The following is a 24,036-nucleotide window of genomic DNA, read 5'->3' on the forward strand; positions in this document are numbered from 1 at the left end:
GAGTTTGGCTTAATGACTTAGTTGATTAAGTGCTTAATGGGGTAGATTGGTGATCTGGGGAGTATGCTGGGCATACCCAGCTGGTACGCTGCGCGTACTGGCCCTGGAAGGAGTACGCTAAGCGTACGAGCTGAGTACGCCCCGAGTACTCAACAGACGACGTTTTGGTTTGACTTTCACGGTTTGGGCCATCTTTTGGGATCTTAGAGTTTGGGCCTTGTTGGGCCATTGGACTTCTGATTTTGGGCCTTTGTTAGTATGTCATATTTTCTTGGAATTAGGTCCATGATGGGTTTTGGGCCCAATTAAGAAGATTGGGCCATGTTGGGCCTTGAGTTGCCATTTAATGAATTTGGGCCTTTTGAGCAAATGGGCAGGGACTTGGTTGTAGGCCAAGTAAGAAAAAGGGAAAAATGGTATTTTACCCTGGATATTGGACAACTAACCTAGATTCTTGATTATGGGCCATGATCCAATTATTAATTTGATATTTATTTGATAATGTTAGTGCGGGGATTTTCCGGACTAGCAGACTGAGATTTTATCCGAGTGATTCTACAGCTTGACGTGAGTCTCCTCATTGTACGCGTGGGTCGAAGGCACCAATGCCGACCCACTAGGTTATGTTATGTTGTTTGTCTTTGTGACTTTTGCATGGTATGTTGGGCTAGGCCCATGGATCAGGTAGGGCTAGACCCATTGTATGTTATGTAGAGTGCTAACTGTCTCTGTGACTTCTGCATTTGTATGATCGGGCTAGGCCCATTATGGTGGGATGGGTCCAATATTAAGGATGGGCCCAATGTGAGGGCTAGGCCCAATGGAATATATGGTATGTGGTATTTTGGGGGAACTCACTAAGCTTTGTGCTTACGGTTTTTATGGTTATCGTTTCAGGTACTTCCGGTTCGAAAGAGAAGGGCCCGGCTTGATCGCAGCGCATCCACCCATGTTTCCGTAACTTGATGATTTTGGGATTGCACTCTGATAACTGTTTGATTATGATATACTTTTGAATGTTTGAAAAAAAAAGATAATTGGTGTTTTTGGTTGAATTAAAAATGAAAATTTTACCTTATAATTTTTGGGACGTTACATTGATTGTTTATATGTCGACATATGGTGGTAGTGGGTTGAGGCGGTCCTGCTTTGTGCTGTAGGCCAAGATATCCAGTGCGGGCTGGCTGTAAGCCGAAGGCACGGAGGCTCGGGAGGAGCAGTTGGGTTGAGGCGGTAGGCCAACAAACCCTGGGTATTCCAGCCCGATGGCTGAGTGGACCTGATGCTTTCTTGTATGTTTATCGTATGGGGTATTTTGGGGGAAACTTACTAAGCTTTGTGCTTACTCAGTTGTTTATTATTTCAGGTATCATCGGTCGTCATGGGAAGGCGAAGGCGTGACTGTACGCATTCATCATCAACAATGAAGATTTCGGGCTTTAATATTACTCTGATTTTCAATAAATGTATTTGGAATAAACGGTTTTCGTAAATGGATTTATAAATGGGAATCTTTACTTAAATAAAATGAAAATTTTTGGTTGTGAAAATGGGACGTTACAGGATACATCAGGGACAACAAAATTTGTCATTTCCAATTCACCTCCTTCATCAACTGAAACAATCAACTAGCACCTGACCTAACTAAATTCAAAGAAAGCAGACCCTTGATCTAATATTAAGGTAACCATACCACAGAAATCCCCTTGTGCATTCCCACACTGCCATACTTGTCGCCAAAAACCGCAACTATCTAGCCCCATGTTGGGTCTACATCCCAACTCTAAAAATCCCATGTCTGCTCTCTCTCTTTCCACCGAACACGAAAAGCTGGAAGAATATAATCTCCGTCATGGATAGTGACATCCGAATCCATATGCCAATCACTCAGTCTCCGACTGCAATCCTCAAGCCGGTCATCACAATCTCTTCCTTCTTGAGTCTCGCGACTCATCAGGCACTACCCGGAGCAAGGCCCTTGATACCTTAAAATCAACTAAATCATCTAATTCTGCATCATTCAAAACCAAATTAACATGACCACTAAGGCCCAAGAAATTACCATGCCCTTCCTTATCCTGAACAACCATAATCGATAAACCGAATAAGACGGAAACACATTGCAATGAGTCATCGTTTCAAACCATACAATCTACTCTCAATCAACTCCTTAGAATCCCCGAAGTTTTCCTCGATTCGAGTATGGATCATGTGCTTTCAGTAGTACGGGCCCAATACCACCTTCCACACCTATCCGTACTTTCCTCAAGAATCAGTCCGGATCCTCTAAGCAATCATGTCTATAACCGTCCGATCCAATCACATATACCCGCTCTCAAACGAGCACACACGACTAATCTTCCAAGATTCTCCTTCTAGGATCTCCCTTCCGAAAATGCTCACACAAGCACATTCTAACATTCTTCATAGGATTTTATAGGGTTCCCTTCACACCACTCTTCGCCATCAGTTGTAGAAGAGACTCCCTCTGATACCTTCTAACTACCTCACGAATACAATTACATGCCACAGGCCCTAGACAATTCTTTGACTGAAAGGTCTCAAACTACAACGGTTGGACTCAAACAAGAGTTGCACAATAGAGTTAAACCTAACATTCTAAAATTATCTAACCCCGCAACATGTAACCTAACATATTCGCTTAATAGTTAGCCGATATTATTGGAGGTTCCTAAAAGCACAAAGCAAGCAACATTCGATCATCGAGTAATCTAAACCAGCGCCTCACTTAAATCAGACCATTCTATCAAACAATATGAAATCCATACTAGCATGTAGTTCCAAAAGCTCAATCAACATGCATATAAAGGTATCTCTCCTTTCATTCTATCATGCAAATCATGAGCAGATCCATAGCCCTAATCTAGCATGCAACTCTCACATACTCATACCAAAAAATAAGCATATCACATGTATGGGGATTTTGGGAAAACTTACTTGTAACATCCCAAAATTTACGAGTAAAAATTTCATTTTTAGATAAGTCAGAACCCTTCATTCATTATCCCCAAAAGGCAGTGATAATAAAAGTATTCTCAAAACATCAGAGTAAAATAAAAAATAGTCAATGTGGAATAAGTCTCCAGGGGATGCAGTGCGATCAAGTTGGGCCCTTCCTTTTGAAACCATAAGTATCTAAAAACATTATAAAAATAAACCGTAAGCACAAATCTTAATGAGTACCCCAGAATACCCCATACCATACATACATAACAATACAAAACACGACTGGGTCTATTTAAACCCCTTTGGTCTCTTTCAACCGATATTGGGTCTATTTCACCCCCTTCGGTCTCTTTCAACCGGTACTGGGTCTATTTTACCCCCTTCGGTCTCTTTCAACCGGTATCGGGTCTATTTCACCCCTACAAGTAATATACAATCACATCAGCAAGAGTCACAAAGACAAAAAGCACAGCCAGGCATAACAGTAAGTGTCACAAGGAGAACTATCATCCTACAAACATAATCCAGTGAGCCGCCATTGGTGCTTTCGACCCACGAGTAAAGTGAAGAGACTCACCTTGCAGACGAAACCACAACTAACAGCACCAACAGCCGAAGAATGGTGCTAACACCTCCTATCAATCCATACAAGGTAAACCCTTAGTTACATTCTAAAACTAACAATTGGCCAAAAGTCAACCAAGTCGAAAGTCAACCCTCAAGGTCATCAGTCAAATCCATCATCAGCTTATCTCCACACCGTGGCTAGCTCATGGCCATGTCGTGGCTAACAAACAAAACCCCAATCCAAGCTTCATACGTCCTCCATGCCGTGGCCAGACCATCGCCATGCCGTGGCGTGCACCAGACAGACAGATCGCAGATAACACAATCACCACGCCGTGGCCGCTGCCTTTGGGACAACTTAACCAATAAGTCCTTAATCATTTGACCCACTCATCCAAGCCTTCCAGAAGCCATTCATACGCCTAAAATATCCTAAAAATCGTTCGTTTTCAGACATGCATGACCTATGTAAGTCTTGGGCTCAAGCTAGGTCAAGAAGGTGAAAAAGAGGTCAAAACCTCAAGCATGGAAACAAGACCTTACCAATTCATGGATCCAGCGTATATGATGACCAAGGGACTAAAGTGAGCTATAAAGTTGCAAACTTTATCTCTTTCAACCGTCCAAAACTTAACTATAGACCAAAACATACCAAATAACCTAGATCTATAAGGTAAACATCATCAAAATGAAAACTTGAGAACTCACAAATGATCCGGAAGATGCACACAAGGAGCAGAGATGAGTAGCTTGCTCGATCTATGCACAAAAGCCCTTTCTTCTTCCTTCCAAGGCCACAAAACAGACCAAATGAGTCAAGAGCTTCAAAGAGGGCTAGGGTTTATCGTCTTCAAGGGTTACAAACCCAAAACACACCAAATGTCGTACTCCCATGTACCATTACACTTCCATGATGTCTTCCTCTATGTAACACTGACTAACTCCAATGTAATGCTACATCAATCTCTTAGTAACAATATGTTGGATATGCATATCTAGATTTGTTCATCGTCTTCAAGGGTTACAAACCCAAAACCATATTTTGAGCTTCAACCCAAACTTTAATAAAATGAAATCTTTATGTGTATTCTACCACATATTTCTTAGCATCCATTTCATGTCATTCCAAAATCAACCAAACCAACATATGGGTTTATCATTTTCACTCTTAATAGATATGATAAATACATTTTGTAAATGCTTCACTTTAGCATGTATTGAAAAGAAAATATGAGTAAAGCATCACCTTCAAGAATATTCTACTACTCCAACATTCGTCATTTTTAAATACGTTTTTAAAATTAACATGAATGCATGATTTAGTATAAAACGGATCAAACAATAGCTCACATTTAATAAGATATACTTGACGGATGAAATCGAAACAAGTTTTATGAAAGATGTTCCACTTCATGGGCTTTATAGCATTGTTTTACACTTTTAAACATTGAGTCACTTTAATAGTCCATATTTTAACTAGCATTTTTAACCAACAAGTCTTTAGCTTAACGATATAGTGGTTTAGAGTGTGTGTGGTGTCGGTCTATGTTTAAAAAGAAACTAACATTTGTAGATATTTTTCTAAAATGTGATATCTTGACATCTTTCTTTTGATTCTGCCAAATTTTATTATTTCCTCTATTTTCATCCCTTTGACATATGCCTTTCATTAGTATCAAATAGAATAAAACCTCCACAAATAAAATATTGTTCAAGAAAATATACAAATCAAATGTTCAACCACATAAATATATCTAAACGAAAATGTAAAAGAGATAGGAAAGAAATATTTGCAAACTAACACAACGTATAAAGTGGTAATTAAGGTTGGTATTAGTTTACACTCTTAAGGCCTAATCCTCTATAAGAATATCTTTATGGTAGAACTAATTGAACTGTATCACAAGACCTAATCTTGTGATTTCTCAACCAAATCACTAGAAGAGAATTTAGGTTTTTCGTAATAGTCTAACACTTAGAAATGATAACCTCTAGTTAAAATTGTAAGATATATGTGAAGTCCATATTAACTCTCCAAAAAATCACGTATGGAGAGAGGCGGAATCCAACATGTATAGACATTTTAATGATGGTATTGCACTGATGTGTGATACACTAACACTCCTCCTTAAAGCCGAACGTTCGACGATGATAGATAGAGATGTGTTGATTCACGAGAGTGTGAGACGCCGACTCTAATAACATGTAAGATACATGTGAAGTCTCATATTAACTATCCAAAAGATCCCTTAAAGGAGACTCCAACATATATACAAACATAAAAGGACCATGTCGTACTAATGTGACATACACTAATATTTTTTACGCCACGAAAAGAGGTATGAATATGATATCAAAATAAATTCAACCCGCCACCCCCACACATACAAAATGCAATACACAAATCCAAATATCCATTAAAAATGGCAGACTCCAACACACACACACATACACATACACACACACACACACACACATATATATATATATATATATATATATATATATATATATATATACACACACACACACGCGCACCGATGTAAGATACACTAACATAAATCACTCCGATCTTAGATCTTTCAAATCTATATAAGTTCATGAGACTTGAGAGTTAAATGTTTAAAGATCAATAAAATGTTCTTTAAATATTTTGGCGGCATGAGATTAAGCACTTAATAGCAAAATAGGTTCTTAAACATTTCTCAAACGAAGCTACAAGCTGCATTAGATAAAAGTGATAAGACACATACAAATGACTATGAAAAGCACACAGTCGAGCATGACCATGTGTCAATTACAAACATGTTAGCCAAAAGCCAAACGATAAAAAAATACAGAAACGGATGATCATGATCAACCGTGAACCATGAATCAACTGACCACAAGATGATAAGATAAATTAAATAAAGGGTTGTAAAAAACAAAAGGATGACTTTCCAAAATTATCATTTGAAAAACAAAGTCCTACTTTTATATTCTTTTCAATATGTTTATAAAACTTCTTGTTTTATAAAATATTTTCTATTTTTTATAGTGTTGGAAAATTTGATAAACATTATGTATTTTTATTAAATTGTGGACACATTTAAATATAAATATATAGGATATATTATTAATTTTTAGTGGGTTATGTTTTCTTCCGTAAGAGCTTCCAAAACAATATATGTTTTGTCCAAAACGGAATATCGGTGAATGAGGCATGATACTCAAAGTTGAGTGTCTGGAATAAAATATAGCAAAACAAATGGGTCTTGGAATATGTGTCCCACATGGGAATAAGAAGTAAACTTTAAGCATGTTTATAATCGTGATAGTATAAAGGCTTACAAGTTTTTTTGTATGGTTTTACTGTAAGACCTCTACACACGCATATATATTTAGATTATGGTATTTGTCTTCATCATGTTGTGTGATGTGCTAAGATTAGTGACATAATATTCAGGTTCTTGTTTGGCCATTACCAAAACAAAAGAGGTTGAGAATTCGTGCAAGCATATACAACAACAAAGGCTAATTTGAATCACTAATTATTCAAATTTTATTTATTACTACAAATAGTTTTCACCCTTCTATTTGTATAATAGAATCGACAAATTAGATTTTATTTCTTCAAATTATTTTTAACTTTTATTACAGTATTGATGTTCATTTAAAATTCTATATTGTTTTTGTAAATGTTGGAAATAATTATGCATATAAAAGGATAAACATGGAAAAAGGAAATATAATACATTGAAGGAAAATTTAAATTGTATTTATCAAGGTGACGCAATATCCTCATTATTTCCAACTGCCTTCATTAATTCTTTGCATTTATGTATTTTTAATCCAAGATACTCCACTTTTTTTTTCTCATTTATTACCACAATAAATTAACATTTGTATAATTCGAAATTTTAAACTAGATCACCGATTTCACTACATATTTATGAGGACATGTAAGAACTGGCTATTAAATCTCCACCAACAACTTTATTAAAACAATTATCTTAAGAAATAAACACGACAATCTCATTACTTTATTTCCAAAGTTGGAAACTGATTCGTACACAACAATTTTTTTTCATACACAACAATTTATGCATTAAAGTAAAATATTATAAAACTAATAAAGCATAAATTGTTGTATTTGGAGAAAAAATGTTATATACAAATAGTCATTTAGATTTTAGAACCAATTAATCCTTATATAAAGTATCATGAAAGTTTGAAAGCGTATACGATTTTTTTTTTCTTTTCATGTGGGTTAACAATTTAATACATATATATTTGTATATTTATAAGTCAAAGTCAAAGAATCGACTATCTATTTGTCAAACATTCGAACTACCATCTAACGTGGCATCCTATTAATACACAGTTACCCACATAGTATTAATAGCCATAAAACTGAAAATTATATTGCAATAACTAACGATTAGTTTGAAATACTATTGCATTGAAAACTAATTTATATAATACAGCAATATAGCAACAATAATAATAATTTCATTAATGTGGCTTTATTAGTTAAGTAGTTTTAAATTGTTTGATATATCTAAAAAAAATATTAAATTAAATAAAATGAAATGGATTTATAATGCCATGAAAATCATGTGATTTCAAACTTCAATTTTTTACAAGAATTGTTGCAACTTATACAAGACAAACAGAAATATGAAAAATTCATTATTTTTTTGGGACTCTTATATGACTTTTTATATTAATTTAAAGTCAAATAGAGATCGAATTTGAACTTATGTTTATGTTTGACTGAATAAATGCGATAAAAGTTGTATGCATGGAAAATTTGGGCAATATGTGATCACCCATTTACATTATGAAATGACCAATATAGCCCGGGCACAACTCACTTCTAGACTTATAGTCAGCCATAAAGATCTAACCTTAAAAATAAGAGGGGTAAAATGGGGAATTGTTATTTAGAATCCACTCATTCAACATGAAGTACCCAATCGAATATAATTGAGTGTAAATAACATAACCCATTAAAACAGGAAAAAAACAAAAGCAAAAGAAAAGAAAAGAAACATAATTGCTTACTAATTTCTAAAATCTATTTTACTACGTTAACTATTTTTTTGTTTTATTTACGTTGTTATGAACAACGTCAAGCAAAACAGTGCTCTTGCATTTAGGGCACTTCGGGTAATCCTCAGAAAGCATAATATACATAAGACACCGAGGGCACCCGACCAACATCATAGATGTTGCCTCTGGACTGGTTGAGTAGCGGAGGCCCGCCTCATCTTGAACGAACTCAGATGACAAACAAGAGCTTGTAGGAGACATAGTCCCCGTTGACCTGTTTGGTGATTCTGTCATCGGTCTATGAGCTCTCGGAGGAGAAAGATTCAGTTTCAAGTCAAGCGTCGGACCCCTGCCACCACCATTTCTCCGGCTCATGATCCTTTTTTTGATAGCTCTCTCAGAAAACTAATTTGAAGCTGTTACTTTATACAACTCAACTTCCTGAAAAGCAAAATATAGAAAAGTCAAAGTCGATGAAAATCATATTACTTTATACTTACGCTTTGATCATAAGATGACATATGTCAATAACAACCATGATCATATGATATACAAACATACATATGTGCTGATACCTTAAGATTGGCAACTCTATGGAGAGAGAGAGAGAGAGAGAGAGAGAGAGAGAGAGAGAGAGAGAGAGAGAGAGAGAGAGAGAGAGAGACCTAGTGGTGCGATTGAGGTTGTTGGTTTGGTGCATCAAAGACCATTTATATATATATAGGAAGTTATACATAGGAAGTTAATATATATATATATATATATATATATATATATATATATATATATATATATATATATATATATATATATATAGAGAGAGAGAGAGAGAGAGAGAGAGAGAGAGAGAGAGAGAGAGAGAGAGAGAGAGAGAGAGAGAGAGAGAGAGAGAGAGAGAGAGAGAGAGAGAGTTCAATTGAGAAAAAAAAAGGTTGAGAATGGGGGAATCATTCTCAGCCAATCATTTAATTAGCATCTTAACATAAAATACACGGTGGCAAAATTGTAAATATGATATGATATCCTTCAATCACAGATACATAATTGTGGATAATTTGATAACAATTCAAATTTATTACTACTCGATCGTTCATCATCCAAATTTCTTCTCCAACCTTCAACGATCATCCAGATTTCTTCAATTAAATCCTCGATCAACATCATCCAGTGTTAATCAATCATCCATCTTCGTCAAAAACACGTTCATCAACATCATTCAACAGTAGACAAAAAAAAATCGTTTTTGGTTCTTTCAATCCAACCTTCAATTATGCTTGAATTCGAGCATATCTTCAACATCTACGATTAATTATAAACCCAGTGTCATTAGATCAACATCATCGATAATCAACAACAATTTCACTTCATATCATTCATTCAACATCGATCATCAAACAAAACTTCTAAATTAAGGTTAGAAAAACGTCAAATCATTTTTTTTTGAAAAATTTCATATAATTCTCTATCAATCTACTATTTTGTAAGTTTTAAATAGTCAAAGTATCATGTTTTTAGCATTTTAAAAAAAACTTACTTGTATGCACTCCAACTGTTTGATGAAATGCATAAACTAAATTACCACGTTATAATCACATATGAATATGTTTTCGCACCTTAATCAATATATGATTATTAAAACACAAAACAAATATACAATTTTATATGTTATTCATATGTGAATAACATATAAAAATTATATATATTTGTGAATATACCTTGTAATATTCATATGTTAATATCCTGTGTAATATTCATATGTGAATAAATTGTGTAATATTCACATATGAATATACCATCTAATATTCATAAGTGAATATATCATCTAATACTTACAAGTGAAAATACTATGTAATATTCACAAGTGAATTCATCATTTAATATTTAAATATGAATATATTGTATCATATTCACAAGTGTATATACTATATATTATTCATATGTGAATATACTGTGTAATATTCATGAATGAATATACCATGCAATATTTAGATGTGACTAGAATGTGTAATATTCACAAGTAAATATACCATATACTATTCACATGTGAATCTACCATATAATATTCATATGTGAATATACTATGTAATATTCATTTGTGAATATACCATGTAATATCACATGTAAATATACAATATAAACAACATATATCATATAATATTCACATATGATTATACATTCATGTGTGAATATACCATATGATAATTAGAATGTGATAAATCGCTATTATTATGAACTAAAAGTATATTTTTAACATTTTTTATGTGTATTCACATGTTTTTCAGACATCGTTATAACTCAATAAAAGAATAACATTTCAATCAATGGTTGGTTCATATCCCGGTGGTTGACGATTGGTTGACGTAATTGAGAAGATATCATTGACGAAGACAATATGTTTTTATATTCACGTGTAAATGTTATACAATTTAATATATTCTTCATTTTGATCGTGTTAAATTCAAATGCAAATGATATTCATTAACCAATACAATGTTGTTTGTCTTAGTATAATGTTGATTTTACATCTAAAATAATATTGTTACAATATACAAAAAAACTATTCACAAACCAATTCTTATAGTGTATTATTTATTTTTATATATAAAGGTTGTATTCACAAAATAAATAAATCAACATGTATAGTTTATTCACATAAATAAAAATAATAGATTACAATGATGTTTTTACTAGTGTGATTGAAGTTAGTAATATCATCAGTAAATATGTCGTAATGATTTCTAAACTTTATTCATATATGAATAAATAGCATGTCATGATGATGTCATCACTAGTAGGAATGAAAATTTAGTGACATCATCAAAACAATTTGTCGTAATGAAGTTTAGTCTCGGAATTGGATGAAATTCGCATATTTGATGTAAAATGGTGCGATTTACAAAACTCACCGCTTCGCCGTGACGTACGGTGTTTTTCGGCCATTCGGGACTGTTTAGGGCCTCAAAATGACGTTTTTCTATTTTTATAATTTTCCGAAAAAAAAAGTTATCATTTATTCACAAATGAATATAACATTAATAAAAATATATATGCTTATATAATTATTTTATTAACCTAAAAAGATTAGTTGTATGTGAATAAATATATATTCTTATAAAATACTTTTTTTATCTTTAATTTTATATATTTTGTAGTCATCGGTTTTATTGACAGTTTTATTCATTTGTGAATAATACATATATATTCACATTTGAATATTACATATATATTCATTTGTGAATATTTGTTCACATGCGGATATAATTCTTATATGTTATTTCACATATGAATTACAAACTTGCTTAGGACCTCAAAACAATGTTTTTTTTCCGAAAAAAATACATTATCACTTATGAATAAAAAGTATGATTAATTTTTTTATAATTTAAATATCATTCATATATGAATATAGCATATAATAAACATAGTATATTCATATTTAAATATTAGACGATGCATTCAATTGTGAATATTACATAGCATATTCACTTGTGAATATTAGATGGTATATTCACTTATGAATATTATATCATATTTTCATATGTGAATATTACATAGTATTACATGGTATATCACATGTGAATTTTACATAGTATATTCACTTGTGAATATTATATGATATATTCACTTATGAATATTACACAGTATATTCACATATGAATATTACAATGTGTTTTCACAAATATATATAATTTTTATACGTTATTTACATATGAATAACATACAGACTTGCATATTTGTTTTTTTTTAATAATCATATACTGATTCAGGTCGGAAAACATATTCATATGTGAATATAACGTGGTAATTTAGTTTATGCATTTGATCAAACAGTTGGAGTGTATACAAGTTAACTTTTTTAAAAATGTTAAAAACATGATACTTCGAATTCAAGTTATCAATTCCAAATCATCATATACTTCCGATTTCGACTTTGAAGCGTGCAATTCCGATTTTCATTTCATTCCAAAAAAAAATCCGATTTCAATTTTGAAACCTTGAAATCCCGATTCCAGATTTCTTTGTAATACTAATAATCAAGACGCGAACTGTTCCGATTAGAATATATGTTCCAATTTCAAAAGCTTCTGACTTCAGATGCGACATCCTATGTCTGATCGATTTCACATTTTGATTTTGATTTCCGAAAATCCGATTAGGAACCTGTGAGTACCGATTCCGAGTCCTTTAATGTCGACTGTGACTGCGAGTCCAGAACTCCAATTCCAATTTCATGAACAACAAAGACATTTCGATTCCAATTGAGTTCGTTTGCGAATTTGGGAAATTCAAATTCGGAGTATTCAACAAAGAAATCGATGTTACGTATTTGAGATTGAAGGTTATTATCATATTTACAAGTTTGCCACCGTGTCTTTTATGCTTAGATTAAATGAGTGGCTGAGAATGATTCCCCCATTATCAACCTTTTTTATTTTCTCAATTGAACTTACCTATATATATATATATATATATATATATATATATATATATATATATATATATATATATATATAGGCTTAGTTTATTCCATTCAAAGTAATTATTGTGTTATTGTATCATAAATGTGGGCCAATCAATTTTACTTATTTTAAGAAAGTGATTAATATATATTATTGAATTAAATATAATTGAAAAATATCATCTAATTTAATTACAAGGGTATTTTAGTCAATTAATATAGATTTAATAAAGTAAAATTGCATATTTTAAGGGATCATAGATTCCATTAATTTTAAAAATCCGATTTTACGAATTATAATTTTTTTAATTCGGACATTTTGACAGAATGTGTTTTTGAGTATATTCAAAAATAAAAATATTCTTGAACCATAAATAATAAAAATATATTCTCGAACCTATTTCTTGATCATGACTTTAAAAACTTCTTGTAGAATAACAAATTCTTGAACAATTAATTGAAGAATAAAAACAAAAGATACATTATTTCTTATAGAATACGGGTAACAATTGTTAATAATTACATTTATTGTTAAAGAATAAAACTAAAAAAACTGTCAAAACGGGAAAGAAAACATTAACATCTAACAACGACACTAATACATTATAAAAGAATAATGTTGCTTAGAATCACTTTCAATTTTGCGGTCCGTTCTTCAAGCATTTCTGTGAAAACAAAACCAAATTGTAGTTTAGATTCCAACAGAATTGGAATTCATGATTTCATTCCAACAAAATTGGAATTTATGATTCCATTCCAACAGAATTGGAATTCATGATTCCTTTTATCTTCTTCATGTCAATCTCAAGAATTGTACCACACGTTTATGTTTTCTTTCCCTTAGATCACAATGTGCTCCATATCTATCAAAATTCACAACTATACAATAAGATCATCAAGAGAATTGATTTTTTTTATCTATTTAACTAGTAAAACCCAATCAGAAGAAACATACCCAATCAAAGAAGATATCATCACCATTGTTTTCCTGCCAAAGAACACCACTAGAGATGGTAAATTACATTAGAGATGGTAAATTCCCTCTAGAGATGGTAAATTCCCAGTAATCAAGAGAGAAACATTTGAAAGCAAAACATGTTACGTTGTTACCAGAAATTACATTATTACCCCTAGTGACAGAAATGCTTGATTGTAAGGGGTTCAGTCCTTTCTTTAATTCCCCAATCTGTATATATTTACACACACACACAAATAAATAAATAAGTAAAAACTGATTAGTGTACTTTTAATTTCGTTATATATCAATCAAAGGAACCATTGCCGATATCCAAAATAGCTTTGGTCGTTTTGTGCTCTGTTTAGATCACTTTTCAAATTAGAAATCCCTATATATCTATCTTTTAATTCGTGTGGTCTGTGTATATATATAAATCAACGAAATTTAAATGAGAAAGAAAATACTTACAACAAATCTAGCAGACAAGAGACACAAGAGGATGCAAATACCCAAAGCCTTCCCCTAATTTCATCCGAGTTTTCTCACTTCACCATTCTATCATCTTCCCCACCTGGCTCCGTTTCAGTATTTTCAGTTCCAGAACCAACGAAACCACCAACAAGATTAGTAAATTCATTTGGATCAATCACTTCACCACTATTGTACAAAGAAGAAGGAAACAACGGTATATAGAGGAATGGAAAACAAAAAGCCCTAATTTTTAGATTGAAATTGCATGGTGGTTCTTCAATTGAAATGCCGGTTTTTGCTTAGATAAGGGCAGCGTCGGAGGTGGTGAGGTTTTTTTGAAGTGCTTTGCTGGCTGGATCTGGCCCTGAGAAGGATGAGAACATAAAGGGAGACCGTAATTTGCGAAAAATAGGGTCGAAGCTCCACTTCTCCGATCCCGTATCCGATCCCATAAAGCGCAGAAAGGTCGGATTCTCCAAAGTCGGTGAGTTTTCCGGTTCTCTGTCTTCTGTTGATCGATTCTTCTCCCCCTTGATTCATGATCACTGGTGGACCAAGGAGGAGTCCTCCGGAGATCAATTGCCCATCTTTGCCCGATGCTTCTCCCCGATCTGTTAATCAGGTGATGAACACGGGGAAATAAAGCCCTTCTTTTTGTTTCAGTTCATTCTTTTTTTATGGAAGACATCGGCTGTATATAAGAAAAGAAATTAGGTTAAAATTGAATGCTAGCAAGATTATAGGGGTTATTTGTGGAAGCTAATTATCAAATTACTAAAATACCCTTGTTTATTTATTTAATTATTTAATTTTTTACTTAATTTTAATTGGTCCACATTTATGCATACAATAACACAATACTTAGTTTAAACAATTGAACCTAGCTCTCTCTCTCTCTCTCTATATATATATATATATATATATTTATGCATACAATAACACAATACTTAGTTTAAACAATTGAACCTAGCTCTCTCTCTCTCTCTCTCTCTCTCTCTCTCTCTCTCTATATATATATATATATATATATATATATATATATATATATATATATATATATATATATATATATATATATATATATATATATATATATATATATATATATATATATAGGTCCGGTTCCTGTGAGGACTCTTTTTAAAGCGAGGACTCGTCAGGACACCTTAAAAAATTGAAAAAAAATCTAAAAAAACTAAAAATCATAAAATCGATCATAGTACTATATCCGGGAGAAAAAAAATTGGAAAAAAAAATTTTGCATCATTAAAATTGAATCATGGATCATAAAAATGACCTATGCTTCAATTTTAATGATCCAAAAACTTATTTCCAATTTTTTTTTCTCTGATATAGTACTATACTCGATTTTATGATTTGTATTTTTTTTTATATCTTTTTCAATTTTTTTAAGATGTCCTTACGAGTACTCACTTTAAAAAGAATCCTCACCCGATATATATATATATATATATATATATATATATATATATATATATATATATATATATATATATATATATATATATAACCCTAGAAACCTAGAAATACATAAAACAAATACTTTGAGAAATCTAATATTTTTTTGACTTTATAAACCTAAAAATGCAACTTTTTATTAAAAATCGCTGAAAAAAAAATGTTATTATTATTATTTATTTTATTTTTTTAGATTTTTTTTTAAATTTTGTTTTCAACGAATTAGTATAAAAAGCTGCAATTTTTAGGTTTATAAAGTCAAAAAAAAAAGATATCTAAAAGTATTTTTTTATATATTTCCAAGGTTTCTAGGGCTTTTTTAGGTTTATACATTTTCTATTGATCCTCTCTCTCTCTCTCTGTATATATATATATATATATATATATATATATATATATATATATATATATATATATATATATATATATAGATTTGGTCCCTATCCTTGACATGATTTTGTAGTTTTAGTCCTAGTTTCTTAGTTTTGTCAAAAAAAGGTTAGGTTTGGTCGTTTGGATAACACATTTAGTCTCTCCCTCTGTTACCATTTGGATGATGGGAAAGGAGTTGTGATTTTTTTTAATCATGTTCATCATTGTATACCTAGTCTTGACTAAAGATGATGGAAAGGGAGTTGTGATATTCTCTAACAATTTTTTCTCGTCACTTTTCATGTCTTCTATGAAATCCTTGAGTTCACCCAACAATGTTTGCATCTCTTCATTCTTTTTCTCATGGGTGTTCTTATCATCTTCAATCACATTTATCTTGTATTGTAGATCTCTAGTTTTCGATTTAAGCTCTTTATCAACAGTTCAATGGATGAACGAGAGGGGAAAAGGCACAATGATGGAGGAAAGTAAAAATACAACGCCCCAATCACCGCTAAAATCTAATTAGACATCCAGATAAACCCAATTCCAAGCATCTAGTAACTGGGTCAATTTAAATCTGCCTCTATCAATTTCATCAGGAACCACCGACAACCTCTATGAGCAGTCATGTGGGTATGCAGGTGGGGAAGAGAAATCGATTAGGAGAAAAAAACTAAAAATATATGAAGATGAGGGAAAAGGATAAAAGGATGTGTGGGGTGGGGTGGGGTGATCGTTGGTGTTCTGATGTCCGACGGACGTCATAAAGAGCTGGAAGTGGAGTTCTTAAATTGTTCCTCAGTTAGGGTTAGAAGCGAGGGTAATGGTGAGGAAATGTAATGGGTAGGTAAGTGGGACCCATTTGATTGAGTAATAATATAAAAAAGGATAAAAAGTTCTAAAAAATGAAATAAAGAAATAGACAAGGGTATTATAGTCTTTTTATGTCTGTCAGGGACTAAAACGAAACAAAATCAAATTGTAGGGACTGTCCGAGTGCAAAAAAAAATTAGGGACCAAACACGAAATTCTGGAGGAAGCAACAGATGTCAACACACAAAGATAAATAAGACCTACGAGAAAATAACAGGTGTTGGGGTTGAGAGATACCCACTACATAAAAAGCAACCTATGTTATTCAAACAAGTAGAAACAAACATTAAGAACACAATAATGAATATCAATTCTCCATTTTAACATGTTATTTTTCAAAAGAAAAAAAAATGAATATATCTATATTTATGATTTTTTTTTATTTTATATAGAGAAACATTTGTACCGATATAACATCTGTTTTTTTTATAAAAATACGAACATTTTATTCTTTAAAGAAAATTACGAAAATGGTTTCCAAGGTTTGCACTTTTATTTGACAAAGGTTTAATAAAGTTCCAAATTGCAAAAATAATCCTTATCATAAGGTTTTGTAGCATGGTTTTAACACCGCCGCCACCACTACCACCACTTCTGCCACCAGCCAATCCTACCACTGCCACCACTGTCACTTATACCACCGCCACCTCTACCACCACCACATCTTCTGCCACCAACCGTTATAATCATATATGATTACTTAATTTGTGAACAGACAAATATGTATAATCATTTATGATTAAGTATATACGTATAAACATATATAATAATATATGATTATACCTCTCTACCATATAATCATTTATGATTAGGCATACCCCGCTGCTGCCGGTACGCTGGAGCGTTAGAGTGGCAAATGAGAAATATGTGGTTGAGGTTGAATCTCAAAATCTCTATTTTTTCTTTTAAATCTGAAGTGAAGCGTCCACTATCTATCTATCTATCTATCTATCTATCTATCTATCTATCTATATATATATATATATATATATATATATATATATATATATATATATATATATATATTCATTTTTAAAATATGATAAACACCCATTTTCATAAAGATACATCCAAGGCAAAACCATTTATTCATAAACCATAACTCAAAATCAGAGTTATAAGGAGAAACATCGTAGAATCTCGAAAACATAAAACTGTTGATGTGTGTGTATAGTCATGCCTTCACGATCCGATAAGTACCTGAAAAATATTTAATCCATAACTCTAAGCACAAAGCTTAACGAGTTCCCCATAATATCACATACAATACAACACAACCAACATATATAACAACAACGAGTATGTTTCAACCCAACCACGTGTCAACCTAGAGTCCTCAATGACTTAGATATAGTATATTCGAGTCCTCAACGACCCTAAGTCATCAATAACTCAAATATAGCATATCCGGGTCATCAGCGACCCCGAGTCATCAGCGACTCAGATAAAACATACAAACATACGCCAATATACAAGTTTCTACATGTACAACTAGATATGCAGTCCAACCACATCAATTATGACATAAGTAATATAATAAGAAAAATCACCTTGCAGATAGACCATATAACCACCACTACACGCGAATAATAATAGACCGGTCTCACACACCACTTAAACATTAAAACAAAGGTCAACCTCAGTTATGACCTAAAACCCTAAAGTTTGATCTAAGGTCAAACTTAGTAAAAAAGTCAACAGGTCAACATGTTGTTCAACGGGCACATCACGTTTTCTTCTGGGCGCCACGCGCCCACATAATGACAAAACAATCGAGATCTCATGCTAAAACTGACACAACTAAGAAAACCCGAAAAGCACGTCGCACCAAGGAAAAGCGTGTCGCGTCCAGGCCTTCAGGTGAAAAGACTTAATCTTTAAGTCAAAACCATAAACTTCCAGATCTGATCCATAACACCGTTTTAATGAGTTTATTTTCTAACTTTACTCATTAATACACTCCAATGAAACAAGATCTAAACTTTTGTGCTCAAAATGACCTAATTAACTCACATTACTTGCAAGGCTTAATGGGAAGGAAATAGACCCCAAATTTCTTAGTCCAAAGGTCCAAGGGACATTTCTAAGAGCTAAAATGGTGCAGGAGTTCCATTATTTTCCAAGATCACTAACAAAAGGGAGCAAAAGGATCGAAATACAACAAATAGCAAGATCTTGCAATCCAAAGAGCAAGTTATAAACTTTATACTCACAAAGGCTAGAAATGAAGTAAATTTGATGGATCTACACTTGCTCCTTCCTTCAATGACATCAAGAGAACTCCAATATCTTCAAACCTCAATAAAAAATGGTGGAATAAGCTCACAATTCAATAATCGGGGACCATTAATTGCTAATTTGTTGAATTTAAAAAAATTAAATATGACTAATATCATATCAAAGTTCGTAAATACCACTAATATGATAACAAATAGGTTAATATGACTAATACAACACTAATCATGCCTCAAATAGTTTCCATTGAAAAAAAACTTATTCAAAATGTTAAAATTTCATCGTTTTATAATGTTTCACTCATTATGTATGCAGGGATTAATCCCTAGGCGCCCTTCTAATCGGTCGAGTAGCGCCTAAGGATTAATCGGAGATTGATCGGGACCTAATCGGGATTTTTACAACAGTGATATATATATATATATATATATATATATATATATATATATATATATATATATATATATATATAAGAAATTAAAATAATACAAAATTCATGTAACATCTTATTCTCAAAAGAACTTTTTTTTCTCTTTCTTTCTCTCTCTCTCTCTCTCTCTCTCTATATATATATATATATATATATATATATATATATATATATATATATATATATATATATATATATATATATATATATATATATATATATATATATATATATATATAGGAATAATATTACGGTAATTTACAAAAACAAACAAGAAAACATAAAAACCGAGGCATGTGTTTAACACATTGTCCTTAAAACAAATTCGCCCGCTTCCGAGTGTTTGTTTCTCAAGATACAACAGTTTGAAGTGACTCTTCAAGACCACCTGAACACTCAATAGGCCTAGATCATAACTTTGATATAACAAGAAAATGAAGAAGACGAAATGGAGAAGTAGAGATTTTGGTTGCATTCTTGGTGTTTTTCAAATGGTTGAGGGATAATTGTATTATACTATAAACCATAACCAACAATCAATTAAATTGTCATTAAAATACAATTCCTAACCGGCATGATATTTAATATCGTTCTTAATTACAAGTTGTAACAGAAAATTGAACATCGTGTTTCGATTATACACCATTCAACCCCTCAACTTTGGTGATTAGTTTTAATTCACCAATTATTTTTCCAACAATCCCCCACATGAATTGAACTTGATCAAACATTTTCAAGCTACTTAGATAAAATCTAGCAGTTGAATCATGCATAGGATAGGTAGGTGTTACCCTTTGAACCTTCGCTTAAGATACATATTTATTTTACTAGCTGACCAGTAGACTCGATGTCCTTGAACTATTCTGCCGTTTGTGTAAATAATCAATATATGTCTCACATGATTCTCCCTGACCTAGTTAGGTTCTCACTGATGTGTCCGTTATGGTCATGGACACTTGTCTGGTTTTGTAAAAGCTCTTAGGAATGTTCCCATACAATTCCTTTTGAAGTGACCCCACTTCTCTCTCACATATGTGATTCTATAATAATCATTAAAAGCTAATTCGTAATAATTTCCAATTTATCATCCACGACTATAACCTTAACATGAATCACTATTTGTTTTAAGAATGGGTTGGGGGTTGACCCCCATAGTGATTCACAAATGTTATATGCAAGTAGGTTGTCCCGTTTGTAACATCCCCAATTTCACGGCCAGAAAAGACCGATTTGTTTATGCTTATTTAAAAATCAGAGTATCCTTTTGAAGAATAATATTGTGGAATATGTTCCCAGAAAACATGATAATGATATTATCAAAGAATTTCCGAAGAAATGTATTTTATTTATATCAAAACATTGGGATGTCATCGTTAATACATAAACATAAGCATAACGAAATATTACAAGCCTTACAGTAATTAAACTAGTGGCCTAATACTTCTTGAATCTTTCAGCAAAATGTATCTTTAATATCGCTACTTGTGATACTAAACTCGGTGGGTCAGGTTGGGAAACCTGGTGAGTACATAGGGTTTCAACCCACAATAATATAATTAATATGTTTAATCATCAAATAATTAACCCAATTTCCCATCTCCATTATCTTCTTTTACTCTTAAGGATCTTCCCTAAGGATCATCTATCATGACAGTAACAGTTTAGGGATTCCTCCATGATACGTGTTAGTAGTTTTTTATTCTATAATTATTCCTAAGGATTTGTCCCAAGGAATAGGAACGAAGTCCATCGCTTCCAGGGATTTAATAGGCACTAAGTCCATAACTGCCAGTGTTTATCTATTAGGCACTAAGTCCATAGTTGCCAGTGTTCATCTATAGGCCCTAAGTCCATATGTAACGCTTGATTTTCCGGTATGATTTTAATTCTAAGTTAATTATGTTCCTATTTGGGACACGACATGTTGGAGCCTCAACACAGCGTGTTGAGATGTATTTTGGCCGTAGAGTTTAATGAACCAACACGGCGTGTTGAGGTGCCTCAACACAGTGTGTTGGAAGCTGGGAAGGAAACCCTAGTTTTTAGGGTGTTGTACCCTATTTAAAGGCCTTATGTCCCCTTGAACAGCCTCCTTACCAGCCTCCTTCGTCACCTAAAACCCTAAATCGAGTATTGAGCTTTCTTGGTGGTGTTCTTGAGGTTTTGAGTGAATTCTTGTGGATTTTCATGTGCATTTGAAGGAGCTTTGGAGTTTGAAGGTGCCTAGCTTGGAAGGAAGGCCATAGATCCAGAATCTCACCACTTGTTGTAGTCTCCTTGATGTATCAAGTTCATGCCTTGCTTTGTTGTTGAATAAATCTTCTCTTATGGGGTTGTGCTATGATTTTTGGCTCATTGTTGGGTTGTATAAGGAGTTAAGTTGTTTCATGGGTTGTCCTGTTAGATCTGAGCATTTTGTGACCTCCTTTGGCTTAAAGGTGCAAGCTTTATAGGATTCTAGGTCTCATGCATGCATTAAGTCCTTTATTAAGCCCTTCTTGAGCTTTAGAGATTCTCTTTGGCATGCATGAACATAAAGTTGGCAACTTTACGTGGTCTTCCAACTCTAGGGTGTCAGATATGCATTTTGGGGCTATGTCTTGAAGAATAAGTGCTTAATGGTTAAGCCTTCGCTCTATTAAGCCTAGGGTTTGGGTTTTGGACCCATTTTGGTGGTTCCTAGGGGTAAAGTTGGAAACGTTACCCTTCTAGATATCATTTTCATCGAGATCTGAGCTTTAGAGCTCTTAGGTTCGATGAAGGCAGCTTAATGTATTAAGTTGTTCAATTTCAGTCGAACACTGGGTGTTTATTGGTGAACACGGTGTGTTGGCGTGGTTTTTCCCGACCTTGTAGATGATGGAGAAACACGGCGTGTTGAAGGACAACATGACGTGTTGGGTCAACATGGACTGTTGATCTTGACTTTTGACCTCTGTCTTTGACCAAGTATGACCTAAGGGGGGGGGGGGAGGGTACTTGAGGTAATATGAGGTGTATCTAAGGATTGATCACTATTTGTTATTAGGTGGCGGGTAGAGCTGATATTCGGAGTCGGGACCTATTCAGCTATCGTTCGGATTTCGAGGTGAATTTCCTTACTGGGCCTAGCAGGTCTAAGGCACCAATGTCGGCCCTTATTGATTATGTTAGGGTGCTAGGAGTCTGGGTGACCCTTGCATGTGTTATGTGCTGCTATGTGTACCGGGCGGGGCTCGATGCCAGGCGAGGCCTGAGGACTGGAACATATGATATTGTTTATAATCTCTATATGTGTTAGCATGATTATGTGATATTGATTGTATGCATATAGCGGGCGAGGCCCAGTGACAGGCTAGGCCTGAGAATAACATATCTGTATACCGAGGGGGGCTCGATGCCGGGCAGGGCCTGATGCCGGGCGAGGCCCGATGTCGGGCGGGGGCCCATTATGTGATATATTATGTTTGGTATGGGGTAGTGTGGGGAACTCACTAAGCTTTGTGCTTACGGTTTTCAGTTTATGTTTTAGGTACTTCCGGTTGCAAAGGGAAGAGCTCGGTTGACTGCATCGTACAGACCATTAGGATTCCGCACATGATATTTTACTCTGATTTTTATGACATTTGATACATTGGTTATTTTGAGATGTATGGATGATATTTGGAAATACTATTTTATCTATTTTAAAAACAAAAGTTTTGGGACCATATTTTGGGATGTTACAAGTTGGTATCAGAGCCTTGGTTTGAGGGATTTGGACACACTCTCAGGTGTGCCTAAACTCAAACTGAGGTTTGGTAAAGTTTTTCCAAAAGAAAAATATTTCTAAGAAAAAGGGGGATATTTAAAATAAGAAAGGGTGTGGTGGATGCAATCAGCCGAGCTCAAGTAAGTGTTCCCAAATTACCCATACATGTTATTGATATGCTTTGATTTGTGAATCTGTGAACTTCATGCTAGTTAGGGCTAAGGATCTGCTCAATTCTTGTGCATGATAAAATGTTAGGAGAGATGCCTTTGTATGCCTGTTGTATGAGTTCTTAGACTTGCATGCTAGTGCTGATTAGTCAGTGATAGGATGGCGTGATTAGGTTATGCTTGATTTTGATACTTGATGCTCGAATGTCGCTTGCTTTGTGATTTTAGGAGTTCTAACTAGTTTCAACTAACTAATAAACGAATATGCTAAGTTACATATCATGGGAA

Source organism: Lactuca virosa, chromosome 1 (genome assembly GCF_052849685.1).
Source record: "Lactuca virosa cultivar CGN04683 chromosome 1, Lactuca_virosa_CGN04683_v6, whole genome shotgun sequence".
NCBI lineage: Eukaryota > Viridiplantae > Streptophyta > Magnoliopsida > Asterales > Asteraceae > Lactuca > Lactuca virosa.